The sequence below is a fragment of the Heliangelus exortis genome, chromosome 18 (genome assembly GCF_036169615.1).
Source record: "Heliangelus exortis chromosome 18, bHelExo1.hap1, whole genome shotgun sequence".
Classification (NCBI taxonomy): Eukaryota; Metazoa; Chordata; class Aves; order Apodiformes; family Trochilidae; genus Heliangelus; species Heliangelus exortis.
In genome coordinates, this window is record NC_092439.1 from 824,702 (window position 1) to 837,548 (window position 12,847).

Consider the following 12,847-nt stretch of genomic DNA (forward strand, 5'->3'; position numbering starts at 1 on the left):
ACCAAAAAGCTTTTTATTTTACAGGAAAGAGGAGGTACGTGAAATCTGCTTGTGGGGTTTTTTTTATTGTTTTATTATTATTTGTTTTTAAAGTTGGATTGTTGCAGGAGCCTTGCCTACAGGTCAGGCAGACAGACAGTCACACCACCACCACCACCCAGAAACAACAACCTGCAATGCAGGAACTGGACCTTCTTGTTTTGCCACCCAAACAAACACCTCAAAATCCTGTCCCCTTGGGTTTCTTTCTCTCCCTGAGCTGGGAATGCACTGGAGCTCACAGCATGGCTTGCAAAGGATCAAGTGTTTATAATCACCAGTTAGAGCTTTATTTATTTAGTGTAGGAAACTGTTAGCTGTGACCTCCCTGGCTGGTGTAGTGACTGCTGCATCAGAGGAGGAAGTTTACTGCCATCCCCCCTGAAAGGGATTTTTGGTTTTTGCTGCTGGGTGTCAGACAAGCCTTTTACTTTTGTTATCCTGCACTCAGGCTGCACTTCACAAGAGCCCAAATACTACATGGGATGGAGCAGGAGGCTCTGGGGGACACTTCCAGCAGAACTGCTGGGCACACACAGCCACCACTTTTTCCATTAAAAGCAAAATTCAAAACTACCCCAAACATTTGTGCAACTGCTAATCCTGCCCAGATTCCACACTAAGGAACTAAAATGTTCAGGCAGTCAAAGGACTGAAACATGCTGACTGTTTCTAGAGTTGTAAGAATGTTTTTATCCCAAGCCCCTGCCCCATGATTGATGAACAGTCACACAGCCTACACAGGGACCTGCTGGTGTTTGGCTGCACTCAGAACAAATGTCCTTCCTTTGGAACAGGACTCACTCCTCTGGCTGCTGCAAGGAATGGAGCCACAGTGGAAAGACTGAACCCGAATCCTCTTCAAGAGATCCATGCATAAAATTGATGGAAATATGGAGATTCTGAAGAATAAACCAAGAACTAAGGAAAGGAGCAACATCAGACACAGCCACTTGAGCTGTAAATAAAATGGTGTCTCCTGTTCTGCAGATCCAGAGATTCCAAAGATAGCGTCATAAAAGTGAAAAAATCTACTAGTCATCATTCATCAAACTACTAATTAAAAAACACATTTCGTGTGCTCTCTGGAGTGTTAAATAAATTCTATAAATAAATTCAGATAAATGTGTTCAAATAAAAAAAAACAGAAACTTAGTTGATTTCCACATGACCTTTAAGAACATCTACTTGCTAAGACTCAAAGTGAGCACTTTCTTTTATTCTTCAGACCTTTGATGGAAACCAAAAGCCTGGCTAAGAGTTGTGCCCAAGTGCTTAGGCACAGATTCCCTACAGAGGTACCTGGGGAGGTATTTGGAATATTCTTTCATTTGCCTCTTTCCACAAACAGCAATCTCAGTCCAAGTAGTGCCACAACCCTTTATGAAGGTGATCACAGAGCACAAATTAGAAGTAGCCAGATAGTTCAGGTGTCCCCGAGTTCTACGAGATTGCTTTAAAAATACACCCTGAAATGACACAGAAATAAATGACAATGTTCTTTAAATAAGCCCCTGGCTCAGCTTTACGTCACCCAAGCTGCTCTTCTGCAGAAGCTCAGGGAGAACATATTTAGAACTGAGCTGAAGAGAACAGAAAAGCTCAAAGAGCTTTGCAAATTCCTGATTTGGGAGCAAGCAGCAGAATCAATATTTTCTCCTCTGTTAACAGCAAAGAGTGTGTATCTATAATAAAGTGTCAGAAATGAGGAAGCTTCCTCAGGAGCAGCCACAAGCAGAAGCATCTTCTCCACTAACATCACCTGGGGTTGGTGAGGTGGTACAAGGTCTAGATGTGACATTGCTTTCATAGAATCCTAGAACTGGCTGGGTTGGAAGGGACCTCAGAGCTCACCAAGTCCAACCCTTGCTCCACTCCCCCCGTGGTTCCCAGCCCATGGCACTGAGTGCCACATCCAGGCTCTTTTGAAATATCTCCAGGGATGGAGAATCCACCCCTTCCCTGGGCAACCCATTCCAAGGTCTGATCACCCTCTCTGCAAAGAAATTCTTTCCTAATATCCAACCCAGACCTCCCCTGGCAGAGCTGAAGCTCTGCCAGGGGAGGTCTGGGTTGGATATTAGGAAAAAATTCTTTAGTCCATGCCCTCTTGTCCCACTGATATCTGCCCAACCCCCCCTGGCTCCAACCTCCTTTCAGGGAGTTGGAGAGAGTGATGAGGTCTCCCCTGAGCCTCCTCTTCTCCAGCCTCAACACCCCCAGCTCCCTCAGCCCTTCCTCACAGGAATTCTGCTGGATCCCTTCCCAGCCTCCTTGCTCTTCTCTGGACCTGCTCCAGCACCTCAATCTCCTTCCTGAGCTGAGGGGCCCAGAACTGGACACAGGACTCAAGCTGTGGCTGAGCACAGGGGCAGAATGTCCTTGTAGGGCTCTCATGAACTAAACACAGCATCCACTTTCCATTTGATGGCCCAGGTATTCCATAACAGCATCCAGGTTTCAACCTGATCTCCCACACCTTTCCCTGCACAGGAGCTCTGGTTTCTGTGGATTAATGACACGTGTACCCAAAGTGGGCAGCTTGCTGGAGCATGAGGAGCTCAGAGATGACTTCCCCAGAGAGGCTTCTTCCCAGACCCAGCTGTAACATCTGCTCTTCGGATCCAGTCCAAGGTCTCTTGAAACCAGAGTTTTTCACTGACTTCCACAAGTGCTAGCAAGATTCTCCTGCTAAGCTGGATATTGCAGGAAACAAGTTAATTTCTAACATTATTGTATGCATTTATGTACTTTCTTGGACAAGGCCCAAAGTACTCATTATAAAGTGTAACATTCCACTTAATTCTTCCAGAAGCCAATCATAAGGCTACTATGAATTTTAATGAGCACTGAATCAAGCCCCAGATGGTTTTTAAAGCCAAATTATCCTGATCTTGGTTATTTTAAGCTCTGTGTAGTGCCTTCTGGCCACTACACATATTAACCCCTCTGTTCCTGGTCCAGATTAAGGACTTTTGTACTAGTTCTCCCCATCTAAACACAGCTCTTCAGCTCTGCTGTAAAAGGTGACCCTCAGCTCCTGCTATGCCTTGGAAAGTCACAGCTTTGAAAGGAAACTCCAAGGTTGACATAAGTGAGAAAAAAACAACCCATAAACAAACAAACAAACAATCAGAAGCCACAAGACAGCAGGGAGGACAGCAGGGAGGGACTACATGATCCAAAAGCTTTCAGTAACATCACCAAGGCTCCTCAGCCCAATCAGCACTGTGTTCTGGACACAGTGAGAGAGAAGATCAAATTCAGGAGATATCAGTGAGATCCATGAACATTTTCATTTCTGTGCAGAACAGCAGAACACAGTCACTTACAAGGCACTGTACATTGCAGAGAGGAAAGGCAGAAACACAGGTGGCCATCAGCAAGGTGCCACTGGCACTACCAAGAGTCCCACCTGAACCAAACTCCCAGGGGAAAAGCAAGTGAGCTGAGAGCATCAAGCTGCCATGATCAGTTCACAGAGACACTTGTGTCTGCTGAAGCTGCTGAGCTTTCTAGTTTGAAATGGTACATTTCTTATTAACAACAAACCCATCTTTTTTTATCCAAAGGCATTCCAAGTATCTCCACATCATCTGGGCAGGATACCTGTCCCCTCCCTTGGGTCTCCATGAGAAGTGAGACTGCTCAGAGCTGGAGTTTGGCTCCACACCCATCCTGCAGAGCAGACCAGGAATTTCCTTCCATACCTGCCACGAACCACTATTACCTTACTCTTGCCTTTGACTAAACTTGGTTTCTTTTAACTTGTTTCCAGCCAAGCACTGCTGCTGCACATGGCAGCCTCTGAGGCTCAGGGATTCACAAGACAAGCTGAATTCACCAGATTCCCTCCCTTCCCCTTGGCAACCTGCTGGGGAAAACCCCATCACTCAACTCTTTCCAAAGTGCTCTTTGGTTGAGAGAGTGCTATTCCTTGCTAGACCTGTCCAGAGGAATAGGAATGCTCGTTAGAGACTATTTTTAGGCAATTTTGTGACCAAGCAGTGACTGCAGCAATGCATGGCAGCCCTGGTAAACAGGACAGCTCTCAGCCAGCCAGAATGCCAACTCTCCTAAGGTGGTTGGTGGCTTTGGGGGGGTTGGGTTGGCTCTTTGGTTGTGTGGTTTGGGTTTTTTCTTTGGGGATAGAAGTGGTTGGTAAGGTCCTTTTTCCAGGTTGGGATCAAAGGGGAGGAAAGGAGAAAAAGGAACATATTTTACAATATTCTACTACTTGCTTTTCTATCCATGATCTTCTCTCACTTTCCTGCCTTAGTGTTGCTTGTTATCTGTTGTTTGTTAAAACCCTTTTCCACTCACTTCTATGGCTTGGGGTTTTTTTATTATTATTTTGGGATTTATTTTATTTCTTCTAAATCTTGCCTGGTAAACAGATGGATGTCACAGAAATGAAAAGGATGAAATGGAAGGAGTAATAGCAATTGAAGGGAAGCATTATGCAAGCCAGCTATGGAACAAAAGTATGTTATGTCACTGGGTATTACTCAGTTGAGAATGGGTAACAAGTTTGTGCTGTTTAACCACTGTACCAGAATGGGCATCACAGCTTGAGGAATGCAGACAGAGCTCTGAAATGATTTCTTGATTAGAAATGGGGACTGGGAAGGAAATAAGGAAAACCTGGTTTAATGTCCTTTCTTGCCTCCAGATGCATGACACATGGCCCAGTAGTCTTAAGTCTGGGCCCAAAACATTTTTAATTCACTGAAAACACAGAGTGAGCAGCAGGGCTGCAAGTGACACACTGAACTTGCCATGGTTTGCTAGAGCAGAGGAGCTCAATCTGCTGCCTCTCTGCTGGGACTGCCAAGTCAAGCATCAATGGTGGGGTCACTAACTCAGACAACTCAGCCTTCTGAGCTGGCCCGAGAGCCCTGAGGAGTGTGTGATTGAACAGGGTCCAGTCCCTTTTGACTTGAACCACGTTTGAACTTCTCAGCATTGAAAAATCATTTTATCCTGTTACTGTTCCTCTGAGCAACTGCACACACCCCCTTCATTATTACATTAGTGTAATTTTGTCTCCAACATTCCCCCGAGAGGAATTACTCATGTCCTGCTCTTATTTATTTTACTACCAAGAGCCTGGTTTTCAGCAGAAGTTTTAATTAAATACCAATCCTGCTCTCCTCAGTTAGGCTCACCTTTATCTAGCTTGCTGTGCTTCGTGTTCTTGAGCAGGATCATTTGCTTCCTCCTTTTTATCTCTCCCTCCACGGTTCTCTCAGGAACTGCAAAAAGACCCCCTAGCTCCTCCCAAATCCTACCAGCAAAAAAGCACTACAAGATTTTACCGAAGAGCCATCACATGGAAGATAACACGGTGCTCAACACTGGTCATGCTGTCAAGTGACACTGCCAAAAGCAGCCTCTCCCACACCCCTCAAAGCCATCCTGTCTGCTGCACCAGCCCCCCGCCTGCTGCTGCTGCTCCTCTCCTTGCAGGTCCCCACTCCCCTCCCCTCTGGTGTTGCTTCTGTGCTCCCCAAAGGAGCTCTGAGAGGTGCCAAGGCTTGGGGAGCTCGAAGCTGAGTCTGTGCACACACCGGGCAGGAACCTCTTCACAGCCTTTAATGTCCCTGGATAAGGAGTCAGACCACAAAGTGTTCAGGACTTTCAGGGTACAGGACTCTTGGAAGCTGCCCTAGATCAACATTTTAAGAGCTGCTCATTCATGCTCCCCAAGTGGCAGAGGCAGAGCCCGTCCATGGCTGCCAACTGGGAACCTGGCAGGAATATCCTCAGCTCAACTGGTTCCTACAGACTGGAACCAAACTGCAGCAACAGCATCCAAGTGCAGCAACTGCTCCAGCCCCTTCATCAAAAGCCAGCTGCACAGAGCAGAAAGTTTCAGGAGGGCTGCTGGCACCAAGCACCCTCCTGGCCATCACCAGCACCTCCTGGCCTGACCCTGGGCAGAAGCTCCCTGGCAGTCCCAGCACATCACTCTGCAGCCTCCCGGCAGCACAACTTCCTCCCTCCAGGCACCACCCGGGTTGGGAAGAGGAGGCAACAAGTCAGGGAGGCTTCGGATTTCACTTCTCGCAGACTCCACGAGGCTCTTCCCTCCTTTCTCAGCTCTGCTGCAGAACTTTACTAACTACACCTACTTCCCTAAACATGGTTTTGCTTTTATGAGCACATTTTATTCCTCTTCCAAGAGCAAACCGGGACTGTGTACAAGCATCAGATCAATCAGCATGCAAAGAGAAAGCACAGACTCACGCCTACACCCTCGCCTGCACTTCCAGGCTCAGCAAGTGCATTCCTTAATGGCTCCAGCACCTTCAGAAGGTTCCTGCTCAGCTGTACTTTCATCAAGGACTGTAATTTATTCACCACAACCTAAGCATACAATTCTCAGTCTGGAGGGTTCCCAACTAGGAGGAGTTTCAGGTTTTGGTTTATACTGGGGAGGAGGGGTACCGGTGATAAAAGATTTTTTTACATGTTACTCACCAGCTTTTTCCAGAGCCATCCCTGTACGTTCAAGGTGCTTTTTTTCCCCTGCCTTAATAAGGTTTTTCAAACAAATTGCCTGCAGCTGGGACAAGGAGCTCTCTACTACTTTCTGGCTTCTCCACCAACAGTTTTTGACAGTGATAAACTGGTTGTTCAGGTGTGATTCAAATAGATGCATTAAAAGCATTTCCTGTCTCCTTGCTCTTGTTTCAATAGCATTTCTTCAAACCAAGCCTATTGAAAAACCTTCAGGTTCCAAGGCAGGAAACCTCTTCATTTTGCCTCTTGCAGAACCACAAATACTCTTATCAATGTTTAAAAGCACAACATGAAATTAATAATCAATAAGCTCGTGTCTGTTTACTAGATTTTGCTTTCATTCACCCACTGTTCCAAAAAACCCCATCGTTCTGCTATTTAGATACCCAGTTTAGAAGCCCAGTCAATGGCATTTATTCACCACTAGAACACAGGCAGACAAAAGGCAGTGTTAAAAACATTCCCCCTTTCCCCTTTTTTATAGCTTCAGACCTCAGAAAATTAGCTTTTATTGGCTGATTTAAACTTCCAGCCTGAAAGCAGGAGTGTCAGGGACATCAGAGATTTATCTCAGTTCTACAGCTCGGGGAGGTAAAAAAGAAATAATTTAGAAGTCACCTCAATTTCAGCCTTCAGAACGCTGGACCCTGTTGCCCCATCTACCTCCCCCAGCAGCAATCCTACCTTGAAAAAAAACGAGCTTGGAGAAATACTTCTGGGGTGAATTCAGTCCCTTCTTCCTCCTGGCTGCAGGTTGCTGCTTGTCGAAAACACGGGAAACATCTCTTGCTTCAGGCAGAAATTCTCAGCAATTTCATCTTAAAGCTTCTTCAGAAAGCTCCGGGTTCAGCCTCCAGCCCATGCAAACCCCTCCAGCTCGCAGCAGCTCGCTCACCAGCACTGCCCCAGTGCCAGCTGCCGGGGAGAAGGACACCCAGTGCCACCCAGTGCCTCCCAGTGCCACCGCCCCCTCCTCCTGCCAGCCAGGTGCTGGAATTCACTGAAGGTGAAAGAGCCTCTCCAGGGGAGGGCAGAGGAGTCCGGGGTGATCACCTCCAGCCGAGAGAGCTCCTGGCAGAGGCACAGCCACATCAAGCTGCTGTAATGCAGTGAATCAATGTTTTCTGGGGCCTGTTTTATCATGGGCTGATGCTGTGATCTCAGCAAAGAGGATGGGACTGTGTGTTGAGTGGCACTTTGCACAAAAGGCAAAAGCAAGATCTTAATCAAGATTCTAATGTCTGAAGACTCTATGTGCATTTCCCCTCAGCTAAGTCTGGAAATCACAGGGTGGCTGCTGACAACTCCCTCCCCACCCTGGGGTGAAGTGTAACAGACACAAAGCTTCACACCTGCAGAATGGGAGATTAAAGGCTCCTCTGCCCTGTAGAGCTATAAACTGCGGACCGGGAGCAGCAAATCCAGAGTTATTCGGTGCTCAGAGGAAACCGAAGTGCTACCGAGCAAGCTGCTGAGCACTGCCACCTCCTCTTCTGGAAGCAACAGCTCAGTGGGTGTTGTGCTGACCTTGCACACCTCGGCTGGGTCCCTGCCCTGCCGCTTCAAAAACGCAAAATGTGGTACCAGGCTGCCGCTTCTTCAGCTCAACTTCAGCAGCAGATCTCAAGGCACTCTGCAGAAGAAAGAGGAGAAACTGCTCTAAAGCTTTAGGCTTCAGAGAGATGCAAATGAGGACGGGTTCATTAAGCTGATTGAAGCAGTGGCAGTTTACACCAGCTGAAGATCTGCAGATGTAACCATTAAGTTCCTGCTACTTGAGTCCCAAATGGAACCCAGCAGAATCCAATTCTCTAATCAGGACAGCAAGTGAAATAGGTGCCCACAGCTGCAGCCAGTTTAGAAATCAAGTCAGACCCAGCAGGGCTGCCAGGGAGGCAATGAGGTATTTTCCATGGGCAGTCTGATAAAGAAGGCAGTTATTTACAGTTTCCTGGCAAGTCAGGTTCTTCAGTATTTCCTGGACAACGTTCAGAAAGGGGTAGCTTTTGGGATTTTTTTATTTTTTTTTTTTTTTTAAGATAAAGGTGTTGTATCCAAGAGACAGCTCATTTTTCTTGCTTTTAGAGTTGGCTCTTATTTCCTCACCTGGATAACCACAAGCACATTTTTGTGAACATTAGGTAACAAGAATGCCTGCTGCTAATTCCTTCTCATCAGAGCCTGGGGAAAAAATACAAGCTGTCGGGTGAAAGCTAAAAAACAAACAGAAAAGATAGGATGGGGGAGAAAAGGGGGGGAGAGAATAACTCAAGAGTGAGTCAATCATGCTCCTTCTGCTTAGTCACCTGTAGTGCTTCCCCAGACACACCGGAGATGGAGAAGAAGATGCCTGCCTGCCTTCCTCCCACCTCCTCCCCCTGACAAAGACTTGCAAAAAGAAGAGATAGGGCAGAGTTTTGGGAGACAGTCAAGGATGCAAGCTTTCCAGAGAAGCAGAGCTGACAAGTAGCCTGTTTGCTCATGTTTCCCACCTCCTCCTGTCACCCCCTGCACTATTTCTCAATTCAATCAGCCTGAGTCAACCTGTTCATGTGCTGGTTTAAGTTTCTCTGGTAGTGCCCTGCAGTTGTGACATTGTAGGGAGTTGCCATGGAGAAGAGGGCGATGTCGTTGACACCAAATTTACAAATACAACAGGAACAGAGCTATTTTTAAGGAGCTGCTTTTCTCTCCCCAGTCTTTGCTCGGGTGGGTGGAGGCAAAGGCAGCAGTTCCATTCTTGTTGTTTCTGTCAACAAGTCTCAGAAATGAATTTTCTTGTTAGAAAATAATCCTGAGCCTGTGAAACTGCTGAATGCTGTCAGCTCTCAGACTTCATTCATTGGAGCTGCATTTGGCTTTCCAGCTCAGTTATTTTTGAGGCCTTATAACACTCCTGTTTGTGTAGTAACTTCTGTCCTGAAAAATCCAGGCAGCATTACCAAAATACAGCCACTTCTGAATGGACAATAGCACATCACAAAAGGAGAGGGGACAGATACCCTCTTTTATGTAAAGGCTGTTTATAATCACTGAATAACAACTCTTGGTTTTGCCTTGGCTGTGCAGGGTGCCACTGCCCAGTAACCCAGCCCCCCCCAAGGAAACACTGCAGAGAAAAACTGCAAAACACACAAGAGACAGAAAAAGGGGGATGACAATCTTAGGCACAAACAAAAAAAATCCATTCTAGAATACATCTGGAATAAATTGAGAGGAATAAAGGGGCATTTATGAACACAACAAGGAAGCTATCACTGATGTCAAGTGTTTATGTGCATGGCACCTAAGCCCAACAAGCAACTGCATCACAGACAGGACAGTGACATCCCTCACAGCTGAGCCATTTCTCCCCCACCAAGTGAAGCATTTCTAAATATGTGTCCTTGGATAGGAAAATACACACAAAAGTATGACTCCAGTTTTATAAACAAGAAAACTCCAGGACTTTAAGGAGTTTTCTGCATGCAAAGCCAGGAGCAGTGCTGACAGGGGAGGGTGAGGTCTTTGTTCTGCAACCCTGATTCTCTCAGGAACAGAAGTTTAACAAAACTACAACGGGGGGGTTACCAAAACATCTTGGCATTCACCATAATGGAACAGCAAGACTGAGGACAGGGATAGGTTCCTTACCTCTCCTTTACAAGAATATTTCCCAACTTGCTGTCCCCAGTGTTAAGAGGGCCAGTGACAATTTACTAGGGAAGCAAGGAAAATTAACTCATCTCCAGCCTCATCAGTGCAGCAGTGTGTCCCAACCACATCACTTGTTCTGCTGTCTTTCCCCCTCTGCCCATACTGCTCTGCACCCAGTTCTGAGCAGGATATTGGTAAATCAGAAAAGATCACTGTGGAAACTGCAGTAAAATTGAAGTGAAGGGTATGTCATGTACTGAAAAACACTGAAACTTTAACTTGTAATTGAGAAAGTTATGAAGCAATTTCCAGCTAGTCTAAAAGTATATAGATAAAATGCTCACTTTGATAGAACTCCTCAGTTTAGCTGATAGGAAGGAAAAAACCATTTTGATCTTGGTGCATGGAGAACATGTAGCATGTAACTCATAAATAAGGAGTGATGAAGATGGCTCCAGTGTTCAGCTGTGTAGGAATTATCTGTTGAAAGAAGTGAGAACAGGATCCCAGTTTTCCATCATTATCTAGCTCACCAAGTAAAAAAGGAGCTTTCCCAGGAGATGAAGAAGAAAAATTACATTTTTAATTGCATAAAAATGGACTATTGCTGTTACACATCCCCCATATGTTAAGCAAATGAGACTGTCTTTGCACCAGTTGCCAGTAAGGTTTTGTTTCAGGCCAGGCAAGACTACTTTCAGCTGATGCTTTCATTTTGCATCTTGATATAAAAACTGCTGCTTTTGGTTGGATCTCAGCAGTGCTTTCCATGATAAAACAATTTGGCACATTCCATGGTTCCCCTAGAAAGCCCAGCAGAAGGCAGGTGCCACTAAAAGAGCAGGAGCCCACCTGCAGCTGGATGTAATCCCTGCCACACTTACCTCCCCACACAGGGTATCAGCAGATCTGGCCTGGGAGGCCATGGAGCAGGCTCAGGAAAGGTCAAGCTGTAGCCAGGTCAGTTCACAGCACAGGCAGAGCTCTAATCCAGGTTTGCTCCTTAGGAATAAATGCAGCTCCCCTGGTCTGGCAGAATGGCCCAGAATGCCTCTCCTGGCTACCCAGGACATGGAGCAACAAGCCATACCCACTGCTGAGTCCTGCAGTGCTCCAGCAAGGCTTTCCCCCATACAGTGATTCTTGTGTGAACAATTATTTAAACTATTTCACTGCATCAAAACAGGAGGTTAGCTTCAAGAACAGAACTACACAACTCCAGAGATGCTGAAGAACTGTGCATCAAGAGAATCCACAGCACTGGAACACCAGACAGAAGCTCAGGCACAGGAGCTGAACAGAACATTTGTCTGTGTCACTGAGCTGCTGGCCCTGTGCTGGAAATCCCACTTCCATTCCAGCTGGAGCCACGGGATCAATAATTGAGTAGCTTTGGGTGGTAGTTATTACTACAGGAGAGTGGAGAACAAATATTTCTAGATCCAACAAAAGGAACTGCTTTTTCCTGGTCTTACTGAGTGACCTGAAATGTTCACATGCCTGCTTAATAATTTAAAATATTCTATCAGATAAAGAATGAATGGAAATGAAACCTCCTTCTTTCTCATTTTCTAAACATGGCTTTCTGCTAGATTAACCAAGCAGAGGGGCAACGAGTGTAAAATAGTAAGAAGCAGGAGAATGAAACTGCTAAAGGAGCCTCAGTCTTCCTTCAGCAATCTTGAAGGGCAATCTTTTTAAGCACATGCACATTAATGGAAGTGCAGTGCCCATAGCCCAGGGCTGAATGAGAGACTCTGCCCCCAGTTCTCAGGACCAGAGTCACATAACTCAGAATAAGAACACTAAGCTTTTGTACCCTGCAGTATTGCTGGGGAAATCACTAGTGCACAGCAAGGGGCAACATCTCAGAAGTTACAGTTTAGCTCAAAGCCATTTTGGAATATTTATTATTTGGGAAATCAGCAGCAGCACAGAGGAAAGGTTTAGAATTATTTGCTGATGCACATGCACGGAGTGTAATTTGTCTATTTTAAAAGTATTCATAAATTTCACGAGCTAAAAACCAGTTGGATCTGATTTATAGTATGTCTAGTGGAAACAAAGAAGTAATCAATGTATGGAGCCCAGAGCCTGGTAGGTCAGTCAGAATGACACACTGTAAATGACAGTGTTCTTCATGAAAAATAATTAGGAGCTTTTTCCTTCTGCAATTCTTTCAGTTTCAGACCAAAGATATTACAAATGACTCAACCAAAGCCTTCTTAAAATTCTCTTTGCTATCAAGATCTTTCTCTTATCCCAGTCAAGCAAGAGTAATGAGGCCAGGGAAGGTTGCTGGGCATTACCAGACAGCAGAACTAACGAGGTACCTGGGATCATCTGCATCTCCCAGGTGTAGTCACCATCCTGATGAGCCCAGGAATAATGGCAGCAATTCCTGGAACCCAGGTGCAGCTCCCAGAGCCAGCAAACCACAGGCCCAGCCCCGTGGCTTTGGCTCCCCTCACAGCACATGTACATCTCATGCACATTTGACCAGCCTGGATTTTATTTTTTATTGGTAGCATTTGTTGGGGCTCAGTGACTTGAAGTGCACACAAAGGCACCCAGAGCACCAGTCAAGCTTCTCAAGTTCTGAAAAACATAAAAGCTCAGCTCTTCTGTACCCTTTTCCCTTTTCTGG

General features: G+C 45.9%; 1 protein-coding gene across 2 annotated transcripts in view; it reads right to left on the bottom strand.

Annotated features, from left to right (window-relative positions):
• Positions 1-7,802, bottom strand: part of PAK6 (p21 (RAC1) activated kinase 6) — a 38,051-nt gene extending 30,249 nt beyond the window's left edge. The window contains exon 1 of one of the 2 annotated variants that reach the window (XM_071761928.1): positions 7,249-7,802. The gene's annotated coding sequence lies outside the window, so the exon portion shown is untranslated. The remainder of the gene's footprint in view (positions 1-7,248) is intronic. The other variant, XM_071761930.1, reaches the window with a different exon arrangement.
• Positions 7,803-12,847: the final 5,045 nt, after the last annotated feature.